Source organism: Engraulis encrasicolus, unplaced genomic scaffold, assembly GCF_034702125.1.
Source record: "Engraulis encrasicolus isolate BLACKSEA-1 unplaced genomic scaffold, IST_EnEncr_1.0 scaffold_175_np1212, whole genome shotgun sequence".
NCBI classification, from domain to species: Eukaryota; Metazoa; Chordata; class Actinopteri; order Clupeiformes; family Engraulidae; genus Engraulis; species Engraulis encrasicolus.
This window is the reverse complement of record NW_026945296.1, coordinates 41332-59497: the sequence shown is the minus strand read 5'-3', so window position 1 is coordinate 59497 and position 18166 is coordinate 41332.

Here is an 18166-nt window from a genome sequence, read left to right as displayed (position 1 = left end):
GCACGCTGAGAGAGAGAGAGAGAGAGAGAGAGAGAGAGAGAGAGAGAGAGAGAGAGAGACAGAGAGAGAGAGAGAGAGAGAGAGAGAGGTCTAAACATAGGAAAACAGCTATACATTATATATACTGTTGAGTCAAAAAATTAAGTCAATCCAGTGTATCCTGACTGGTATTAAATGATCACTTAAAAGTCCATAAAGCCATCAAATAAGACATGTACATGCATTTAAATTCGCACAGAAAGACCTGTCTACACCTATACAACATACAGAGTCCTTAACACCTAAAACACCTATAGCCTACATTATATACACTACACGCACACGCACACGCACAGACACACACACAGACACACACACACACACACACACACACACACACACACACACACACACACACACACACACACACACACACACACACACACACACACACACACACACACACACACACAGTAAAGCTCACACAACATTGGTTCGGCAGCATCCCAGCCGAAAACATGCACAGAAAATGGTGCAAGGCACACTGTTTACAGCACAGCTACATTTCTTAGAATTGCAGGGGCTTTTACTCTTGCAACCACATCTGATCATCTGTAAAATATAGTCTGGTGCCACTTTGACATTTTCTGGAACACTTATTGGTATCAGTGCTTTGTTGCATGGGTCTTTCTTCCATCCAAATGCTTCAGGAGATAGTTCAGGTGGAGTGTGAACCAATGTCCTCCACAATATTGCTTGAAAATGAGCCCTTTTCACATTCTCAAGAAATGCCTCTGTTGTTGGTGGAAGAGCAGCCAGGTTAGGTGAAGATAAATGACCTTTCCCATTCTTTTTTCCCCATACCACCAACCTTGTATGTGACATGCTGATACTGTCTGGAATGCCATAACATGCCGACACAAAGTTAGTGGCCTCACTGGAAAGTTGTTGGAATGGTGCCAGCACATTACCAATTGATGTCTTCAGTGTCACACCCTGATATGGCATGGGCTGGTAAAAGGTCAATTACAATGTCATTTTGTGGATTTACATTTTTAATTTTATCTCTTTCCATGTTAATACGACCACCACTGAAATTATGTACTTTGTAGGCAAACAAATAATCAGCCAAAAATTATGTAATTATTACTTACATTTTTTATTTTGTGTTACAACAGCACAGGAAGAGTAAATAGCAATGTATGAAATGGTGAAATTCTGTGTTGAATTAGTAATCCTTTCTGGGTATGTCTGAGCTGACACCACCAATATTCGCCTAAATGTTACATATTTCTGCTTGACAAACAGCTAGTTATGTAATTGTCTAAAATTTATTTGGTACGAGGACACTTTCTCCACTTTGATGTGGCAGGCCTACCACCCAGAATGCTCTATGGTTAATCATAGTGCAGTTATGAAGCTGTCAAAAGCTTGCGGGCTATGGCTGCAGCGAAATCAACATGAAAGGGTTAATATCTGAAATTGGCACATTACCCACTGTTATCCTGATGGGTAAGTGTTGGACAACTACAAACAGCAAAACCAAACAACCCACTATGAGATATAAAGCCACGTTTGGCGAAATGTTGGCCTTTGTGTCTCCGACTTGGAAAATCAGGCTTTTTGGGTGAATGCCCCGCCCCCAAACATGCATGACCCCACCCCCACTGATGTCCATACCTCACCACCTGTTCTTACACACATCCTACCATGTAAACAAACACAAAATAAGTATGGTATAGGGTATTTGGTCAGCATAACATGAATTGGGAGCCAAACACTGTTGTAATCTATGGCTGCAGCACATCAAGCATAAAAGGCTCAATATCTGAAAATGCTCAAGGGATATCACCGGGCATCGTCTGGAATCTTAATAGGTACACCTTAAGCAACCACAAACTGCAAAGAAAAAAACTTTATCAGACGAAACTGGGTTCAGCTGATATTTGGCTTTTGGCTGCCGGACTATAGTGACATATTCCCTCTTTTAACTTTTCTTCAAGCAAGACAATACTTGACATTAAAAATAAGACACTTTACCACCTTTATAAACCCCAGTCAAGGCCTTGTCAGTATTTGCCTGGAGGCCCGCAGAGGCAACAAGAAAAACAAAATCTAATCATTGGTATTAAAATCAAGTACCAAACTCAAATGAAAAGTACTTTTCCAGCATGTTTTTATTGTGTATCTCTGTTAATATCCTTGAAAGTCATGTTTGAATTTGTCGTGAAAATATCAGATGACCAAGTTCCCATTGTCCCACGATGATGCTGTCTTCAAATGGGAATTTAATAAATATTTATGAAAATGGCTTTAATGTTGGAAATATCCTCTTCTAAATGCAGTATATCCAGAATTTGTACGTGAAATTGTACAGAGCTTTTTCAACTCTAAGTAGTGAATGTGTGTGTGTGTGTGTGTGTGTGTGTGTGTGTGTGTGTGTGTGTGTGTGTGTGTGTGTGTGTGTGTGTGGGAGGGAGGGATGGGGTGGGCACGCCTCCGCCACACATGCAACTTACCTGTTGGCACACATAGTGGGTGGGTGAGTACTGTGCTGCCTTCTGGCAGATATAAGTAATTTTGGGACTTTTATTCAATGTGAAATGCATGTAGTAAAGTAGACTTTTATTTTGACATGTGATGTCATGGTTAGAAACAGGAAGTGGGAATTTGCAAGTCATTTTTGCAGGAAGATTAGTTGGAGAAAGAGCTCCTGAAATTATGCCGAGTCATTTGCCCAGCAGAAGCATCACTTGTAGGTATTCCTTTGGTAATGTTATCAGACTAAGTTGTAATGTGTAACTTTACAGTTTATGTCGAATTTATGCTGTTAGAAACTGTTATGAAAGTAAATGGTTCATGATGAAGATTAAAAACGATTTCTTGGAAGATGCTAAAATGTTAGCTAAGTGCAAGTTCTAGGTCAGTTAGGCACTGAAATGAACAGTGAATGTGAAGGTAGTTAGCATCGCTTTGTATTTGATGTGTGTTAACTGGTTTTAGCTTATGTAGAAACGAAGTGAAGCTGATTATTTCCCTTGATTGTTTTATTTTTAGTTTCACTTTCCTGATGTCCTGATTTCCTGAGTTTGTGATTGAGGATTCTACATGTGAAGGATTTCAATAAAGACTTTACATCACGGATAAAGGAAAGTTTATCTCACTGTCTAGCTGGGTTACATTCTACACCTTAGTGAGGACAGTACAAGTACACACACACACATATACACACACAGACACACACACAANTATGCACATGTNCAGGTGTGTGTGTGTGCGTGTGTGTGGGTGTTGTGTNTGTGTATGTGTGTGTTTGCGTGTTTGTGCAGATTTACCATAAATTACAGTAAATAAATTGCTGTTGTTTTCCTCCTTCCCAGAAGTGTGTGTGTGTGTGTGTGTGTGTGTGTGTGTGTGTGTGTGTGTGTGTGTGTGTGTGTGTGTGTGTGTGTGTGTGTGTGTGTGTGTGTGTGTGTGTGTGTGTGAAGGAGGGATGCGGTGGGCATGCCTCTGCCACACATGCAACTTACCAGTTGGCACACATACCACATGTGGGTGAGTGAGTACACACACACACATATACACACACACAAACAAACACACACATTTTAGGTGTGCAGGTGTGTGTCTGTGCGTGCGTGTGTGCATGTGAGTGTTTGCATGTTTGTGCATATTTACCATAAATTACAGTAAATAAATTGCTCTTGGTTTCCTCCTTCCCAGAACCTACCAACCTACCGTCCTCGCGCCGAGAAAAAATCATGTTGACATTCTAAACAGTAGGCGGAAATCAGTGTGCAGTGCTGCCATCGTACCTCAGACTAACTTGGTTGCCAACAACTGTTTTAGTTGTTAAACAAGCCATGTTTTGCCAAGGATTTTCACATTTCATTACACCTCCCTCCTCGCATCACCATAACTTCACGTTGTATCAGAGACGGTAGAGGTTAGACAATCCTTACGTTGGCAGCTCTAGTCTATTATTTCATTGATATTTTGAACATACTGTATATTTTGTAGTCATGCATGTGTATAATAGCCTATAATTTATTTGATATACTTTACTCAAAGTTAGCAATAACCATAGCAATAACACAAGCTCAAACAGACAGAGAGCGCCGTGCAGAAAGACGCTTTCTTTGCCCAGGTTGCAAAGTTGTGAGAGCCCTCGTCGTAAATGCATTAAGCGGACAAACTTACTTGTACTATGCGTTGCTAGTGGGGGGGAAATATAGGAGACAGACAGTAGTAGACAATAATATAACTACCTTATTTAACTTTCATACAGTCAGTTAATGTGCTTCACGTAGACTAGGCTATAAACAGCAAATAACACAAATTGCACGCAGATTCCCCCAACATTAGGCTAAAGTAATACAGTTAATTTGCTGTGCGATGTCTGGAGTAAAATCTGGAGTAACATGGTGGCCACAGATATTGGGAACACGACCGACTGTCAGTCTAGTTTCTGTCAATGACTTTGCCTCGCACCTCGAGGCCAGAAGCACAAGGCAAGGACGAGAAGGACACGCGGATGTCGTAAATAGGTCGTAAAAACGGACCGATGGTCACCCTAGTGAGTGTGTGAGTGTGTTTGTGTGTGTGCAGGAGCTTTCTTGTCTCTGGACTTTACATTACTCATAGTTAATAAGGTGAAAATTTCCTGGCCATCTGAATGTAGGCCTCATGTCATGGCATTTAATGATAAAAACGTTCATAGTTAAATCGTTTCCAAAAGATTTATTAGTCAAGATGGAGGGGAGTTAGCTGGTGTCAGACACATGCAGTGTTGTACCCGAACGCGTTCAATGAACGAAAGTTCATGAACGTGTTCATATTTTGAGTGAACGTGAACTGAACGTACAATATTTACAAGATGATGAATGAACTATGAACGCGTTTATTCTGGAGCCCATGAACGACACATTCATTGGTTCATCATTCCGTAGTTACCAGATTTCATTAATATTCCTGCAGAAACCGCGAATAAACACGTGTGTCAGAGGGTCTAGTATTATGTATCCATTCTCTGACAGCGTCAGACACCATTCTCTCAGACTGTCTTTCGTCTCGTGCAAAGAGGCGGGACAAAGCAAACACCTGACAGATCTACTTAAAATCAGAGCGGCCAGCAACCAGGCAGCAATGTGCGAGTTTTCTGACTTCCTGGTGACTTTTTAGATTAAGGCTTTTAGCGGCCGTCTTCAGGGCGTTTGGAATAAGTGTGGAGTGCTCTCGCTTCACTAGGCCTATTTAAGTTAAAATGCGCCGCGCGCAGCACCAACAAGACAAATCTGTCTACTGGCATGTTGCAGGATGGCAAATTTTGGGCATGAGACAGAACAACAGTGGAGGAAAACGTGACAGAATCCACGCACCCGTTTTAAGTCCAGTCCATACAGTAACCGAAAAGAAGTGAAATCGCTCAGCACACACAGTGTCTAAACAACAAACACTGTAAAGGACTACTAGGCCTACTGATAAACCACTCTTAATGAAAAACTAAAATACAGTAGACTAATATCTAACAATCTCAGTGTTAAAACTAATTAAATATGGGCTTTGTCAATTAGACCTACGCGTTTTTCAACATGGGGGGTGAGCTGCCATGGCGCCGGAGTGTATGGCTGCCTCTGCTCACTGCTCCCAAAGAAAGTTTACTTTTTAATTATTTTTAATCACTTTGCAATAGTTTCAATTTTTTTCCTACCATGTCTATGGCTATAATCACGTATGGAAGACAGGCCCTTATGGATATTCGCCAAAATATGGAAATTAGCATGGAACATGCCAGTTTTCACCGAGAGCAGAGTTGTTTTCCTATTTGTTTACCTTGGTTACCGAGGCGTCGGAGGAAAAGGGGGAAAAGAGCTGGAATTCTGGTGAAGCATCGATCCAGACAACATCGCCCTCCGCTTCCATCTATACTACTGGCCAATGTGCAGTCGCTATTGAATAAACTGGACGAATTCAGAGCTAGACTGCGATTTCACCGCGAAGTCAGAGACTGTCATGTCATCGCTTTCACCGAGACGTGGCTGGAACCCACTGTGAAGGACTCTGCTATTCTACCAGAGGGATTCTCAGTTTTTCGCCAGGACAGAACACCTGAATCAGGCAAGACTAAGGGTGGTGGTGTGTGTATGTTTGTGAATAAGCGATGGTGTGAGGATGCGCATGTAACATCAGCGGGCTGCTCTTCAAATCTCGAGTATGTTATGGTTAGATGCAGACCTTTTTACCTACCGCGTGAGTTTGCTGGAGTGTTTATGACAGTTGTCTATATCCCACCTCATGCCGACTGTACTGTTGCACTGTCTGAACTGTACGAAGTTGTCGACAGATATGAAAGTCAGCACCCAGAAGCGGCCTTTGTCGTCATGGGAGATTTTAACAGAGCTAATATGAAGAAAATGCTGCCGAAATACCACCAGCACGTATCTTGTCCAACTCGAGGCGAGAACACGCTAGATCACGTCTACACGTCTTTTAAGGGTGCATACAGAGCCCGCCCTCGTCCGGCTTTTGGCAAATCAGATCACGCCTCAGTGCTTTTACTCCCTGCTTATAGGCAGAAGCTAAAATCTGAACCACCGGTGACTCGCTCTGTACAGCGCTGGACGGACGAATCTGACGCCGTTCTGCGCGACTGTTTCAGCACAACAGACTGGGATATGTTCCGCTCGGCCTCTGATAACATCAACGACTACACAGAGAGCGTCACTGACTACATCTCCAACTGTATAGATGAAGTTGTGCCAAAAGTGTCTTTTAGGAGTTTCCCCAACCAAAAACCATGGGTGAATGGGGAGGTCTGCGCAGCATTAAGATCGCGGTCAGCAGCCTTTCAGTCTGGTGATGTTGCAGAATATAAAAGTACACGATATGAGCTCAGAAAAATCATCAAGTCGGCTAAGAGGCAGTACAGAGAAAAAATAGAAAATTACTACAGGGACTCAGATAGCAGGAATATGTGGAAGGGATTAAGCATAATCACTGACAACAAAGACAGAAACACCTGTTCAGGCCAAGGCTCTGCCAATCTTGCTGAGGAGCTGAACTCCTTCTATGCCCGGTTTGAATCCAACATAAAGCCTGAAGTTCTGCTAGAGAGTGACTGCTGCCCCATCCAACTATCTGTGACAGACGTTTATACATCGTTCAAGAAAGTGAATGTTCACAAGGCTCCTGGACCTGACAACATCCCAGGTCGTGTGCTTAAAGCCTGCGCATCTGAATTAGCTGATGTCTTTACAGATATTTTTAACCTCTCACTACAGCAGTCTGTTGTCCCTGCATGCTTCAAGAGGACTACCATCATCCCAGTCCCTAAAAATCTACAGTGAGTTGTCTGAATGATTACCGACCAGTAGCTCTTACACCTGTTGCCATGAAGTGCTTTGAGAGGCTTATCAAGATGCATATCACATCATCTATTCCTGCTGCACTTGACCCACTTCAGTTCGCCTATAGGTCAAACAGATCAACTGATGACGCCATTGCCCTTGCACTAAACACCGCTCTTACCCATCTTGATCACAGTAACACCTATGTGAGGTTGCTCTTTATCGACTACAGCTCTGCCTTCAACACAATTATTCCATCCAAACTAGTGTTAAAGTTGCAATCTCTAAACCTTAATCCTTCACTCTGCAGCTGGATTCTAAACTTTCTCACCGATAGGCCTCAAGCAGTGCGACTGGGCAAGTTCACCTCCTCCACACTCTGCCTCAGCACCGGCGCGCCCCAGGGATGTGTGCTCAGCCCCCTACTCTATTCCCTTTTCACACATGACTGCAGAGCCATTCACAATTCCAATACCATCATTAAGTTTGCTGACGACACTACGGTAATTGGCTGCATCACAAATGGAGATGAGTCAGCCTACAGGGCTGAGGTGGCGGCATTGTCAACCTGGTGTGTGGATAACAATCTACTCCTGAATGTCAGCAAAACAAAGGAGTTGATCGTGGATTTCCGGAGGATACAACACCAGCCAATTTACATCGCTGATACTGCAGTGGAGAGGGTTAAGAGCTATAAATTCCTAGGAGTCAACATCAAGGAGGATCTCAGCTGGTCTCATCACATCAACTGCATCACTAAGACGGCTAGACAGCGACTGTTTTTTCTGAGACGGCTGCACAGATATGGAATGGAGAGTAGGATACTGGCCAACTTCTATCGCTGTACAATAGAAAGCATACTAACTGGTAATTTCACAGCCTGGTATGGTAACACCACTGCCCAAGACAGGAGAGACCTCCAGCGAGTCATCAAATCTGCGCAACGGACAATCAAAGCAGATCTACCCAACATCCAGGATCTCTACAATCAGCGGTGTCTGAGGAGGGCCAAACGAATTATAGCTGATCCGCACCACCCCAGCTACACACACTTCACCCTTCTACCATCTGCCCGGAGATACAGGTGCTTACGTGCTCACACCAGCTGACTCAGGGACAGCTTCTTCCCTCAGTGTATCAGACTGTTGAATTCCAAAACACAGACATAGGAAGGAACTCGTCACATCTCCCCTTTCTCCAACCTGCCAATTTTTTATTTATTTTTTTGCAGCTTTCAACTTTTTAAATATATATTTTTTTCCTACTTTTTTTTTTTTTTTTTTTTTGCCTTTTTAACATTCTTTTTTTACCTTTTTTGGGACTACCAGAGCAGGGAAGCTTTTCATTGTATATATATGTTTCATATATATACACATGACAATAAAATATCTTGTATCTTGTATCTTGTATCTTGTATCTGTAAACTGAACAGTGAACTAGTAGAAAATTAACTTTCCCAACACTGCAGAAAACACAGTTAAGGACTATACTCTCTATTACTACTACTACTAATAAACCACTGCTCTAATGTACAACTAAAATACAGTTATATCCAGCAATGTCCTTGTTAACACTAATTAACCCATTAAATAATGGCTATCTGTGGAGCATTTATATGGGCTTTGTCAATGAATTTTGATTTAAAAAAAAAAATGGGGGTGGGGGGGGGGGGGGTGAACTGAAATTAACTAGTTCATTTATTTTTTGAACTATGAACGAACTAGTTCATTTTGAAAAAAATCCGAACTATGAACGAACTAGTTCATTCTGAGAGCTGTGAACTTGAACTAGTTCACGTACAAAATGAACACATGCGACTCTTACCACTGCCAACAGCTATACTGTGCAGTTTCATGACAAATATGGTATGAAAAGCCTAAAAGTATACATATTTTGGAGAAGCCACTTCAGAAATTGTATTTACACCACAAAATCTTTGTCTTCTCAGGGAACTTAGTCAAGTTGGTAGGTGTTTGTTGCAAGGTGGGCGCCTTAGCAATACATAACGTACTAGGGGAATAATATTAAAATAACCAGGCTGTTTCCAGTGCAATTACTCTGAAGTTTCTTGGTAATAGCAATTAAAATATCTTTCAAATGAAATACTAAAATATTGGTAAGTACATGGTTGCAGACAAGTGTTGTGCTGTAATGTGAAGTGGTATGTGTGTCAACTGTTGTGCTCTCTTCCCAGAAACCGGTGATGGAATGCAGTCCAGTTACATGACATTGTGCTAATTAGAAAGGGTTGAAAGAAGTCATTTTTCAGATGCACTTTGTTGTGATTGCCAAGTTGGCACACACACACACACACACACACACACACACACACACACACACACACACACACACACACACACACACACACACACACACACACTCTCTCTCTTTGCAGGCCTTCGAGACTTTGCAGGTGTTGCCAAGCTAAACAGGCTTCGGGCATGCGGAAGCCTACCACTAATCCAGTTGGCTGACGTTGGGCGAGTCTCTTCCCAGAAACCAGTGATGGAATCCAGTCCAATCACATGACAGTGGCCCTCATTTATCAAAGCAGCGTACGACGAGAAGCATGCGCACGTCGTGCGTACGTTCTTTTTCTACGACCAGTTGGCATTTATCAAATCTCATCGTAAGCGCAGGAAAGATGAAATCCTACGACTGCTCTCAGACGGTGTACGCCGTTTTCAAGTTGGACTTGGGATGACTATGATCACCAACTTGAGCAGCAGTTCTAGCGCAACAACTCATTATCACAAATATGTGGCCTACATAATTACAAAATGTTTTTACATTGTATATTTTGGCTATAAGCCAACTTCTACCTGTTTGAATTGTTGCACCCTTCCTGGGAGCGCTGCATTAATTTGGCATAGGCCTAGTCCAAGAAGAACCGCAAGAGACATCTAATATGTGATTTGACGTGATGTTTGAATATTTGTGCAATATACAGCCGCATATTGGAATGTGCCTTTAGTCGTGGGATCAAAGGGGGGGGCGACGTTTTAACAGCTTGGAGTTCAGGCGCACATCAATCAATAGGCCTACATACAGTAATAATTTCCTGGTAGAGTTTCGCCGTTTGGCACGACTATCCGAATACACACCTGCCAAGCGCGTGTCCGATAACACTTTATAGTCGTCCATTTAGGTGGCAAAAGGGATATCCACTCCAAAGAACTGGATCGCAGGAGAGAAGCAGGGCGCAAATGAGCGCGAGAGGGACAGCGCACTGGACATGTAAAACTCTCCTTCCCCAACAAATGGTTTGGGCACTGTCTGTTGGCCAGTTTCACGTAGGACCCTTTTCTTGACCTCGTTTACAAAAAGGTTTATCGTCATATTATTTTTTTTTTTAGAAAAAATATAATATAATAATATAGATATAAAAATATCTTCATTATGCCTACTGTAGTCAAACAATTGTAATCAAACATTTCCTTTTAACTGGCCTACCCCTTCCATATTGAGAACCGAATCACTGTTGACTACTGCTGTTGATTAGGCCTATTTACACATGTTATTTGGTTGTCTACCTCGCGTAAAGCCTAATTTCAAGCTGTCAGTCAACCACAAACGTAGATGTTTTAGCCGGTTTGCGTCTCTCCATGTCACAAACTCAGGGGTGCGGACTTCTTCCCGCCGTTGTAGAGAAGGTGTGATTATTCTAATTACGATGGTTTTCAGACGCTGGATTTATCAACAGCCGCTCGCTCTTACGATGGGATTGGAGAGGTACACATGTTTATTAAATCTCACGTGAGCTTCGTTTTACGACGAGATCTGCGCTCATTTCTGCGATGGTTTCTACGCAAGTTTGATAAATGAGGGCCAGTGTGTTTATGATAAAGGCCATTTTTCAGATGCACTTTGTTGTGATTGACAAGTAGGTCACGTGCACGCACACGCACACGCACACACAATTATGTTCTTATGGAGATGGGGGTGATGTGTGTGTCTGTGGGTGTGTGTGTCTGTTGGTGTGGGTGGGTGGGTGCGTGCGTGAGAGTGTGTGTTAGGCCACATACCATTTCCATCAGTCTGCATTCATTGTTTTCGATTGTGTTGTAATTTTATTGAGCCCCCTTCTGTTACATTTGCATTACTTTGAAGGTGGGACTGGTAGTCTTGCAGGGCATTTGCCCATTGGGCTGACAGGCTCACAGTGTTGTTATTTCTCCTATGGACAAGCCCACAGTTAACAAGGGGTGGCCAATGACCTCCACATCCTGGTTTACGGGATATACATACCCACTGCCTATTAGAATTCTAAACCTGCTCAGACCTTTGTCCATGCATGCAATGTAGCACTCTGTCATGTGTATGACACTTTAATATGCTCTTGATTTACCAGCCAGTATTGTGTGATGTCCAATGTCTCATACGTACTCTCTTTTGTTCACTGTCTGAATCCCTATTCGGACAGCACTAGTTTTATATATGGACATGGGTAAATGCGATTTTATTTTTGGCAGATTCAGACAGAAATAAAATATCTCGACAATGAACAGAAAGTGGGAGGAGTACCTCATCACGCATGTTGTGACAGCAATTGTGGTCATGTGCATGCCATTTCCACAATATAGGCCTATTATTGATTTTTGAGCATATGAGCATATGAGCATGAATCCATGGAGGCATTTTGCTCCTGTGGAACAATTTTAATAATTGCCTGTTGGTTTACTAATTAATCAGAATCCAGTCTAATGCATCTGCATGCGTGTCCTTTCATTTGAGAATGCGTTTGACAATGCTGCCTGATTTTGACAGCGAACTCAGCTTGGAACAACTCCATAAAACAAAACTAACTGCGTACTGCAAGGCTGTAATGTTAACAAGCCTGGAGAGATTAGATATATTTTGCGTTTCGTGCATTTACCCAGGCATCATTACATACATAGGCGTGCACAGATAGACACGAGGTGTTGCTTGGGCAGCACCAAGTTGCCTTTAACGGACAAAAGTGCCCTTTTGAAAGTTCGTTTTTATTTTTTATTATTTTATTCCTTAAATGTAGGGTTAACGCTGTAGTCGATGTTCCCATCATCATTTAGACATGACTGTCAATTAAAATCGCGTGATAATAATGCCTCATGCCCCCTCCAACGGCACACATCCCTCCATTTCTCAACGTGAGCGCGCTTGAACTGATAGATTCGGAAGCGCGTTGCGCAGGCATCAGTGTGGCGGGCAGCCCCCACCGTTCTCCCCTCCAGCCAGGTAACAGTCAATAGCCTATTTAAGATGTTGAAAGTTGCTTGTGAGTGACTTTGGAAGTGATCTAAATAGAGCCTTGACTTTTATAATGAGACTTTGCTAATTGTGCATTTATCAAATCTACCGCAGAAGAGGTAGCCCAAGTTATGTCAACAATTAACACAGTGTAACATGATTGTAACAACCGTTAGCCTATAATGAATCCAGAAGTTGCTCAAACAGTTTCAGGTCTAACGATGAACCTGTTCTGTAGAATGTTTGGGAAACAGCGAGAGGATTCATGTAGGCCTAGGTATGTTTGGGAAAACGTCGGCCTCCTGATGAAATATGCAACGCGCCAAATCACATGTGTAACAGACGGCGGCATGGAACAGAACAGCGGTCATGGCCAGGGAGGAAAAAAAAGTTTGAGGGAGAATTAGCAAATCTGCCACTTATAGCCTTCTGCACAGCAATAATAACAGGGTGCACAGTAATGTCTTATGCGGCGGTAAACAGGATTGTGTTTAATGACACCTCCAGAAAAGTGTTATTAGCCTACTTACACGGATACAATCTCCGACCCAAAGAAGCAGTTTTCACTCACAATACCAGTGTAGGCCTAATACGATTTGATAATGTCTTGCAATGATAGTTGGGCTTTATTATCGGTCTTAACAGTTTGAAAACACACATGAACTAATTAAAATCAGTACTAATGGAGGAAAAATGACCGGAGATGCTGAGTTTTCCAAGTAAGGAATCTGAATGAATCGCTTCCTGATGACTGCAAGTATGTTCTGCGCTGGGAGACGCACAGTTAAAGCGACAGTAGGCTACACTTTTTAGTCCATGCGGTAAATTATGCTCTCGGCATGGTAATCTAATTATTTTAACTTTCCTACATAATATTCATAATTTTAAACATTTTTAAATGTTTGGTTTAGCTTACTGTGGAATGTTCATTAAAATATGATTAAAAAAATAAAAATAATTATAACCGAAGCGTGACAGCCGCCAGTTCCACATGCCCCCCACCATCACCCCATGACCTGCCCCCCAAAATGTCTGTGCACGCCAGTGATTACATAGGATCGCATTCGCACGGGATTAGTATTACAGAGGGTAATTTCTCCGGACTGTTTCACAGGTGTTAAATGGACAATGTGCAGGAAATGGTCAATGAAGGTACTGCAACTATATGCTGCTTATTTAAATTGGGCTGCCTATTGCCAAATTTGATCTTTACATGAAAGTTTACTAAGTATTAAACAAATATTTTCTAGTATGGTCCAAGTACAGTCATTTTTGCAGCTAAAAATTATTATTTTTGTAAATTCAAAATGGCGGACCATGGAGAAGATCCCCCTTTTCATGTATGAAAAGTGCAATTTTTTTCAGTCATAATGAATACTTAGAATTTGATGCTGGTGGTAAGTATTCATGAAAAAGGTAACATTAGTGAATGGGCAGCATGAATTCTGTAAATTAACAACTAAAAATCTCACACAGTGTCCCTTTAAAACTTGCGGCGAAGTTTACAACATACTCCGCTATCTTTACTGACATAGCGCATTCGTACGGGACTAAATTTCTTTTATTGTATTATTACTGTACTCCAGTTCCCCCCATTAAACTAGTCCCGTCCGAATTGGGCTTATGTCTCCCTCACATAACATCCTATCTGTCTGTCCTGTCCGGATGTTGCACTTCTAGTTCATTGTATATTGTACTTGATGGTGGGTTTGTGCCAGAACACATTTCTATCTACTGTGTTGACATTGCAATACTCTTACTGAATATTGATCTTGATCCTGATCTTGACATGTGTTGATATTGATGTTGGATTGTTTGATTGGGCTTTAATCACAGAAGAGCGCTTGCCTGTCATTTGGGGCATCAATGCAATTTAATTTTGTGCAGTGAGCACTGTGTGCTACAATCACAATGGAAGTTTCCCACGTGGGCTTTCAAAGAGTCAAAACGTTGTCTGTGAAATAAAATTACTTGAAGCAGCATAGCAGAAGTTTGAGGGTAGCCTCTTACTTTAACATGTGAAAATATGGGTATTCCAGCTGGGTTTTAGCCAAAGTGTGTCACAGCTCATGACAATGGCGTTAAACAAAACTCAGTTTGTGAAATTGTTAAGATGGACATTTTTCCACTCAACTGTTATTTTTATTTTTTTTGTGGACAAACACATGCTCACCTATGTGTGTGTGTGTGTGTGTGTGTGTGTGTGTGTGTGTGTGTGTTTGTGTTCGTGTACTCACCCAATGTGGTATGTGTGCCGGAGGCTTGATTAGGTTGGCTCACACCAGAGTGTTTTGATTAGCAAGTTGTTGAGTAAGGTCATTTTTCAGATGCATTTTTGTGATTGCCATGTAGGTCACATGCATGCCGAACAGAAGCACACACGCACACACGCACACGCACACACACACACACACTAAATGCAGGCCTTGGTAACCTTTACCCAAATATGACTAGGGGTGTAAAAGTATTTTTCATTGCCCCCCCATCACACAGTGTGTTTGTGTGTGTGTGTGTGCGTGTGTGCGCGAGTGTGTGTGTGTGTGACATCTAGTGGCTGGAGAATGAAATCGCAGCCCAATGCTGCTGTTAAAAACAGAACAGAGTCAATCCTTGCGGTTTTGACAAAACTGCACTGTAAACATGCATGTGTACCTTGTGTCGAATGTTCCCACACATAACATCACATATGACCCCACTTAGTCATATTACCCACTTAAGTAGCGTTGTCTGAGGGCCAAGTAAGTAAATTAGTAAGTAATTGCACTGCACACTGTAAAAGATTTCAGAATGAAATTTACAGCTAATTGATGGGGAATAATTGCCAGCAAATTGTTGTAAATTTACAGCAAATTGCTGACAAAAGCAGTTTCCAGCCAGTCATTTAAAATTACAACACTGTTCCGTTTTCAAAACTACTCTGACCATGGCACATGTCCTGCCCCCTCATCCGCCCGCCTCCACCCCCACTGCCCGCCTCCATGTCTGAAATGCCTTCAACATGGTAACATCCCACCGCCACATCCTCCACCATGACTGAGATAGCATGGTACCATAATGCCACTCTGCTCTAAGCATATACATCTACAGGTTCAGCCTTGCATGAGTGTGGCACAAATAAAAAATCACTCAGTATAGTGTTGTCACAGTGACAGTGACAGTTTCCTCAAGAGGACTTTCATTTATCAAGTCATCTCAAAGGGGAATTCAAAAGGAGTCACAATAAGGACTGTATGGAAATGCATTTGTCAAACCAATCGAGAGGTTTAAATTTAATATTATGCAGAAAACCACCATAAAACATGCTATTCTACAAGATGGCTCTCAAAAGATGAAACAACCCAACCAGTTAACCTGTCAGGCAGCCAACCAGTTCACCGGCCAGATAGCCAACTGGCCTTGACAGCCTGGCTGGTTGACTGGCCAGCTGCCTGTCCGATTCACTGGCTGGTTGACTGGCTGCCTGGCCAAACCAGCCAGGCAGCCAGTCAACCGGACAGGCAGCTGGCCAGTCAACCAGCCAGTCAACAAGCAAGGCAGCAAGCCAGTCAACTGACCAGGCAGACAGACTGTCAGTCAACCTGCCAGGCAGCTAGCTGGTCAACTGGCACTATGCTGTCAGCCACCTTGTCAACAAACCAACCACTCATCTAGTCGGCTAATCAATTGATTGCCAGTACCAGTGAGCGCCAGTGAGTCAGGCGCTATGCTGTGCCATTCTGTGGCCATTCAGACAAGCAACCAAAGCAGTGTGACAGTCCAGGTTTATATAGTGGGGCAAGTGAACCATGTGACCAGAGTAATCAGGCATTGGGCAGGTGCTGGCAATCATTGAATCACAGCATGAAAGTGATTAGTAATAAAGTGAGGCAAGGCACTAATTGACAGATTGGTTAGGTATAGAGTGTGACAACAGAGTAACAAGAGTGATCTGTATCAAAAGGTAACAAGTTCCTAGAATGTTCCAATCATTGATGCTCCTGCTCTAGAACTATAGTTTAAAAACAGACTGGGCTCCTTCTAAGATAGTGTTTAAAAAGTATAAGGATATTCTTAAATGGATTGGTTTTGGCCATTGTTTAATGCACATATCAAAACTTCAGTTCCAAAAAGTTTTCATTCTGATCCATGTTTACAAGTAAACATTCCATATGTGGAATTGTCTACACAGTGGTTGGACAAAATAACTGAAACACCTGTCCTTTTAATGTGTGGGAAGTTTCATGGCTCAAGTGGGCCAGCCTGTTGGCCAATATTCATTAATTGCACATTGCACCAGTAAGGTGAAGTTGAGTTGAGTTGAGTTGCTGGTGAAAAGTTACCAGCTAATTGTTGTAAAATTACAACAAATTTGCTGGCAAAAAAGTTTCCAGCTCATTGTTGTGAAATTAAAACAAATTGCTGGTGAAAAGTTGCCAGCTAATTGAAGTAAAATTAAAGCAAATTGCTGGCAATAAAAAGTTGCCAGCTAATTGTTGTAAAATTACACCAAATTGCTAGCAACAAGTTGCCAGCTAATTGTTGCGTTCTTCCAACGCAAACACTGGAAACTTCACAACATACAGCCTTTGAAAATAATGGTCCTGGGCCTCTGCTTCCATTCCTTCTCATGGGATTTTGAGATATATTCTGTTGCCGAAGCCATCAAAAAGCCAAATTGAACCACAGGGGGGCTGCCACACCTGAGTATCGTTTATGCTCTATGACCTGCCCATCGTCTGTATAAATGGACAAACCATCATTGGCCTCTCCCATGCCCTTTTAGCAGAGAGAAGTCCGTTTTGAATTGCACTTAGCTGAAATTAGCGCACCTGGATGTCATTTACAAGGTAGATTGGATAAGCAGTATCACTCAATGGAAAATGTATTGGCCACAGTGTAATAGTTAGGGGCAGTTGTGGCTCAATGGTTAGAGCACTGGGTTGGCTACCCAAGGGTTCCCGGTTCAATGCCCGACCGGACCACAGCTGAAGTGCCCTTGAGCAAGGCACCTAACCCCCACACAGCTCCCCGGGTGCCACTCAGCAGGCAGCCCACTGCTACGGACTAGTGTGTGTACTTCAATGTGATTCACTAGCCCAAATGGGATAAATGCAGAGAAAGAATTTCCCCATGGGGACCCCAATTGGCTTCGTAGTATGAGGGTGTTGCTTTAATGCCATAGAACTAATACATTTATGCTTAATGACATGGTGCACATGGTCAGTGTGTGCGATGCCATGATGGACAACATTTGTACTCCACAAATTCGGTCGAAAGAGGATATCTGGTTGTCAGTGCTCAGTTTGTGGCCAAATTTACTGCAGCTGTCAGTCAGCATTAATTGCGTGGGATAATTAAGGACAGCTGACAAACATTCACTATTGTATCCTATGACCTGTTCCACACTTACCATGCTTCCAATTTGACCATGGAAGAAGAAAATTGGACTCCCCTTGCTATCATTCCGTACTACGCTCCGATGATGTCTGTAAACCCTCCTATCTCTACCTCCTTGCTCATGACCAGGTGTGTGCGATTGAAGAGTTCAAATCCTCTCCACCTCTATCAGGCCTGTATGCATGTTTTAAAAGCATCCAATCAGAATGTGACCTGAGCTCCATAATTTCTGCATG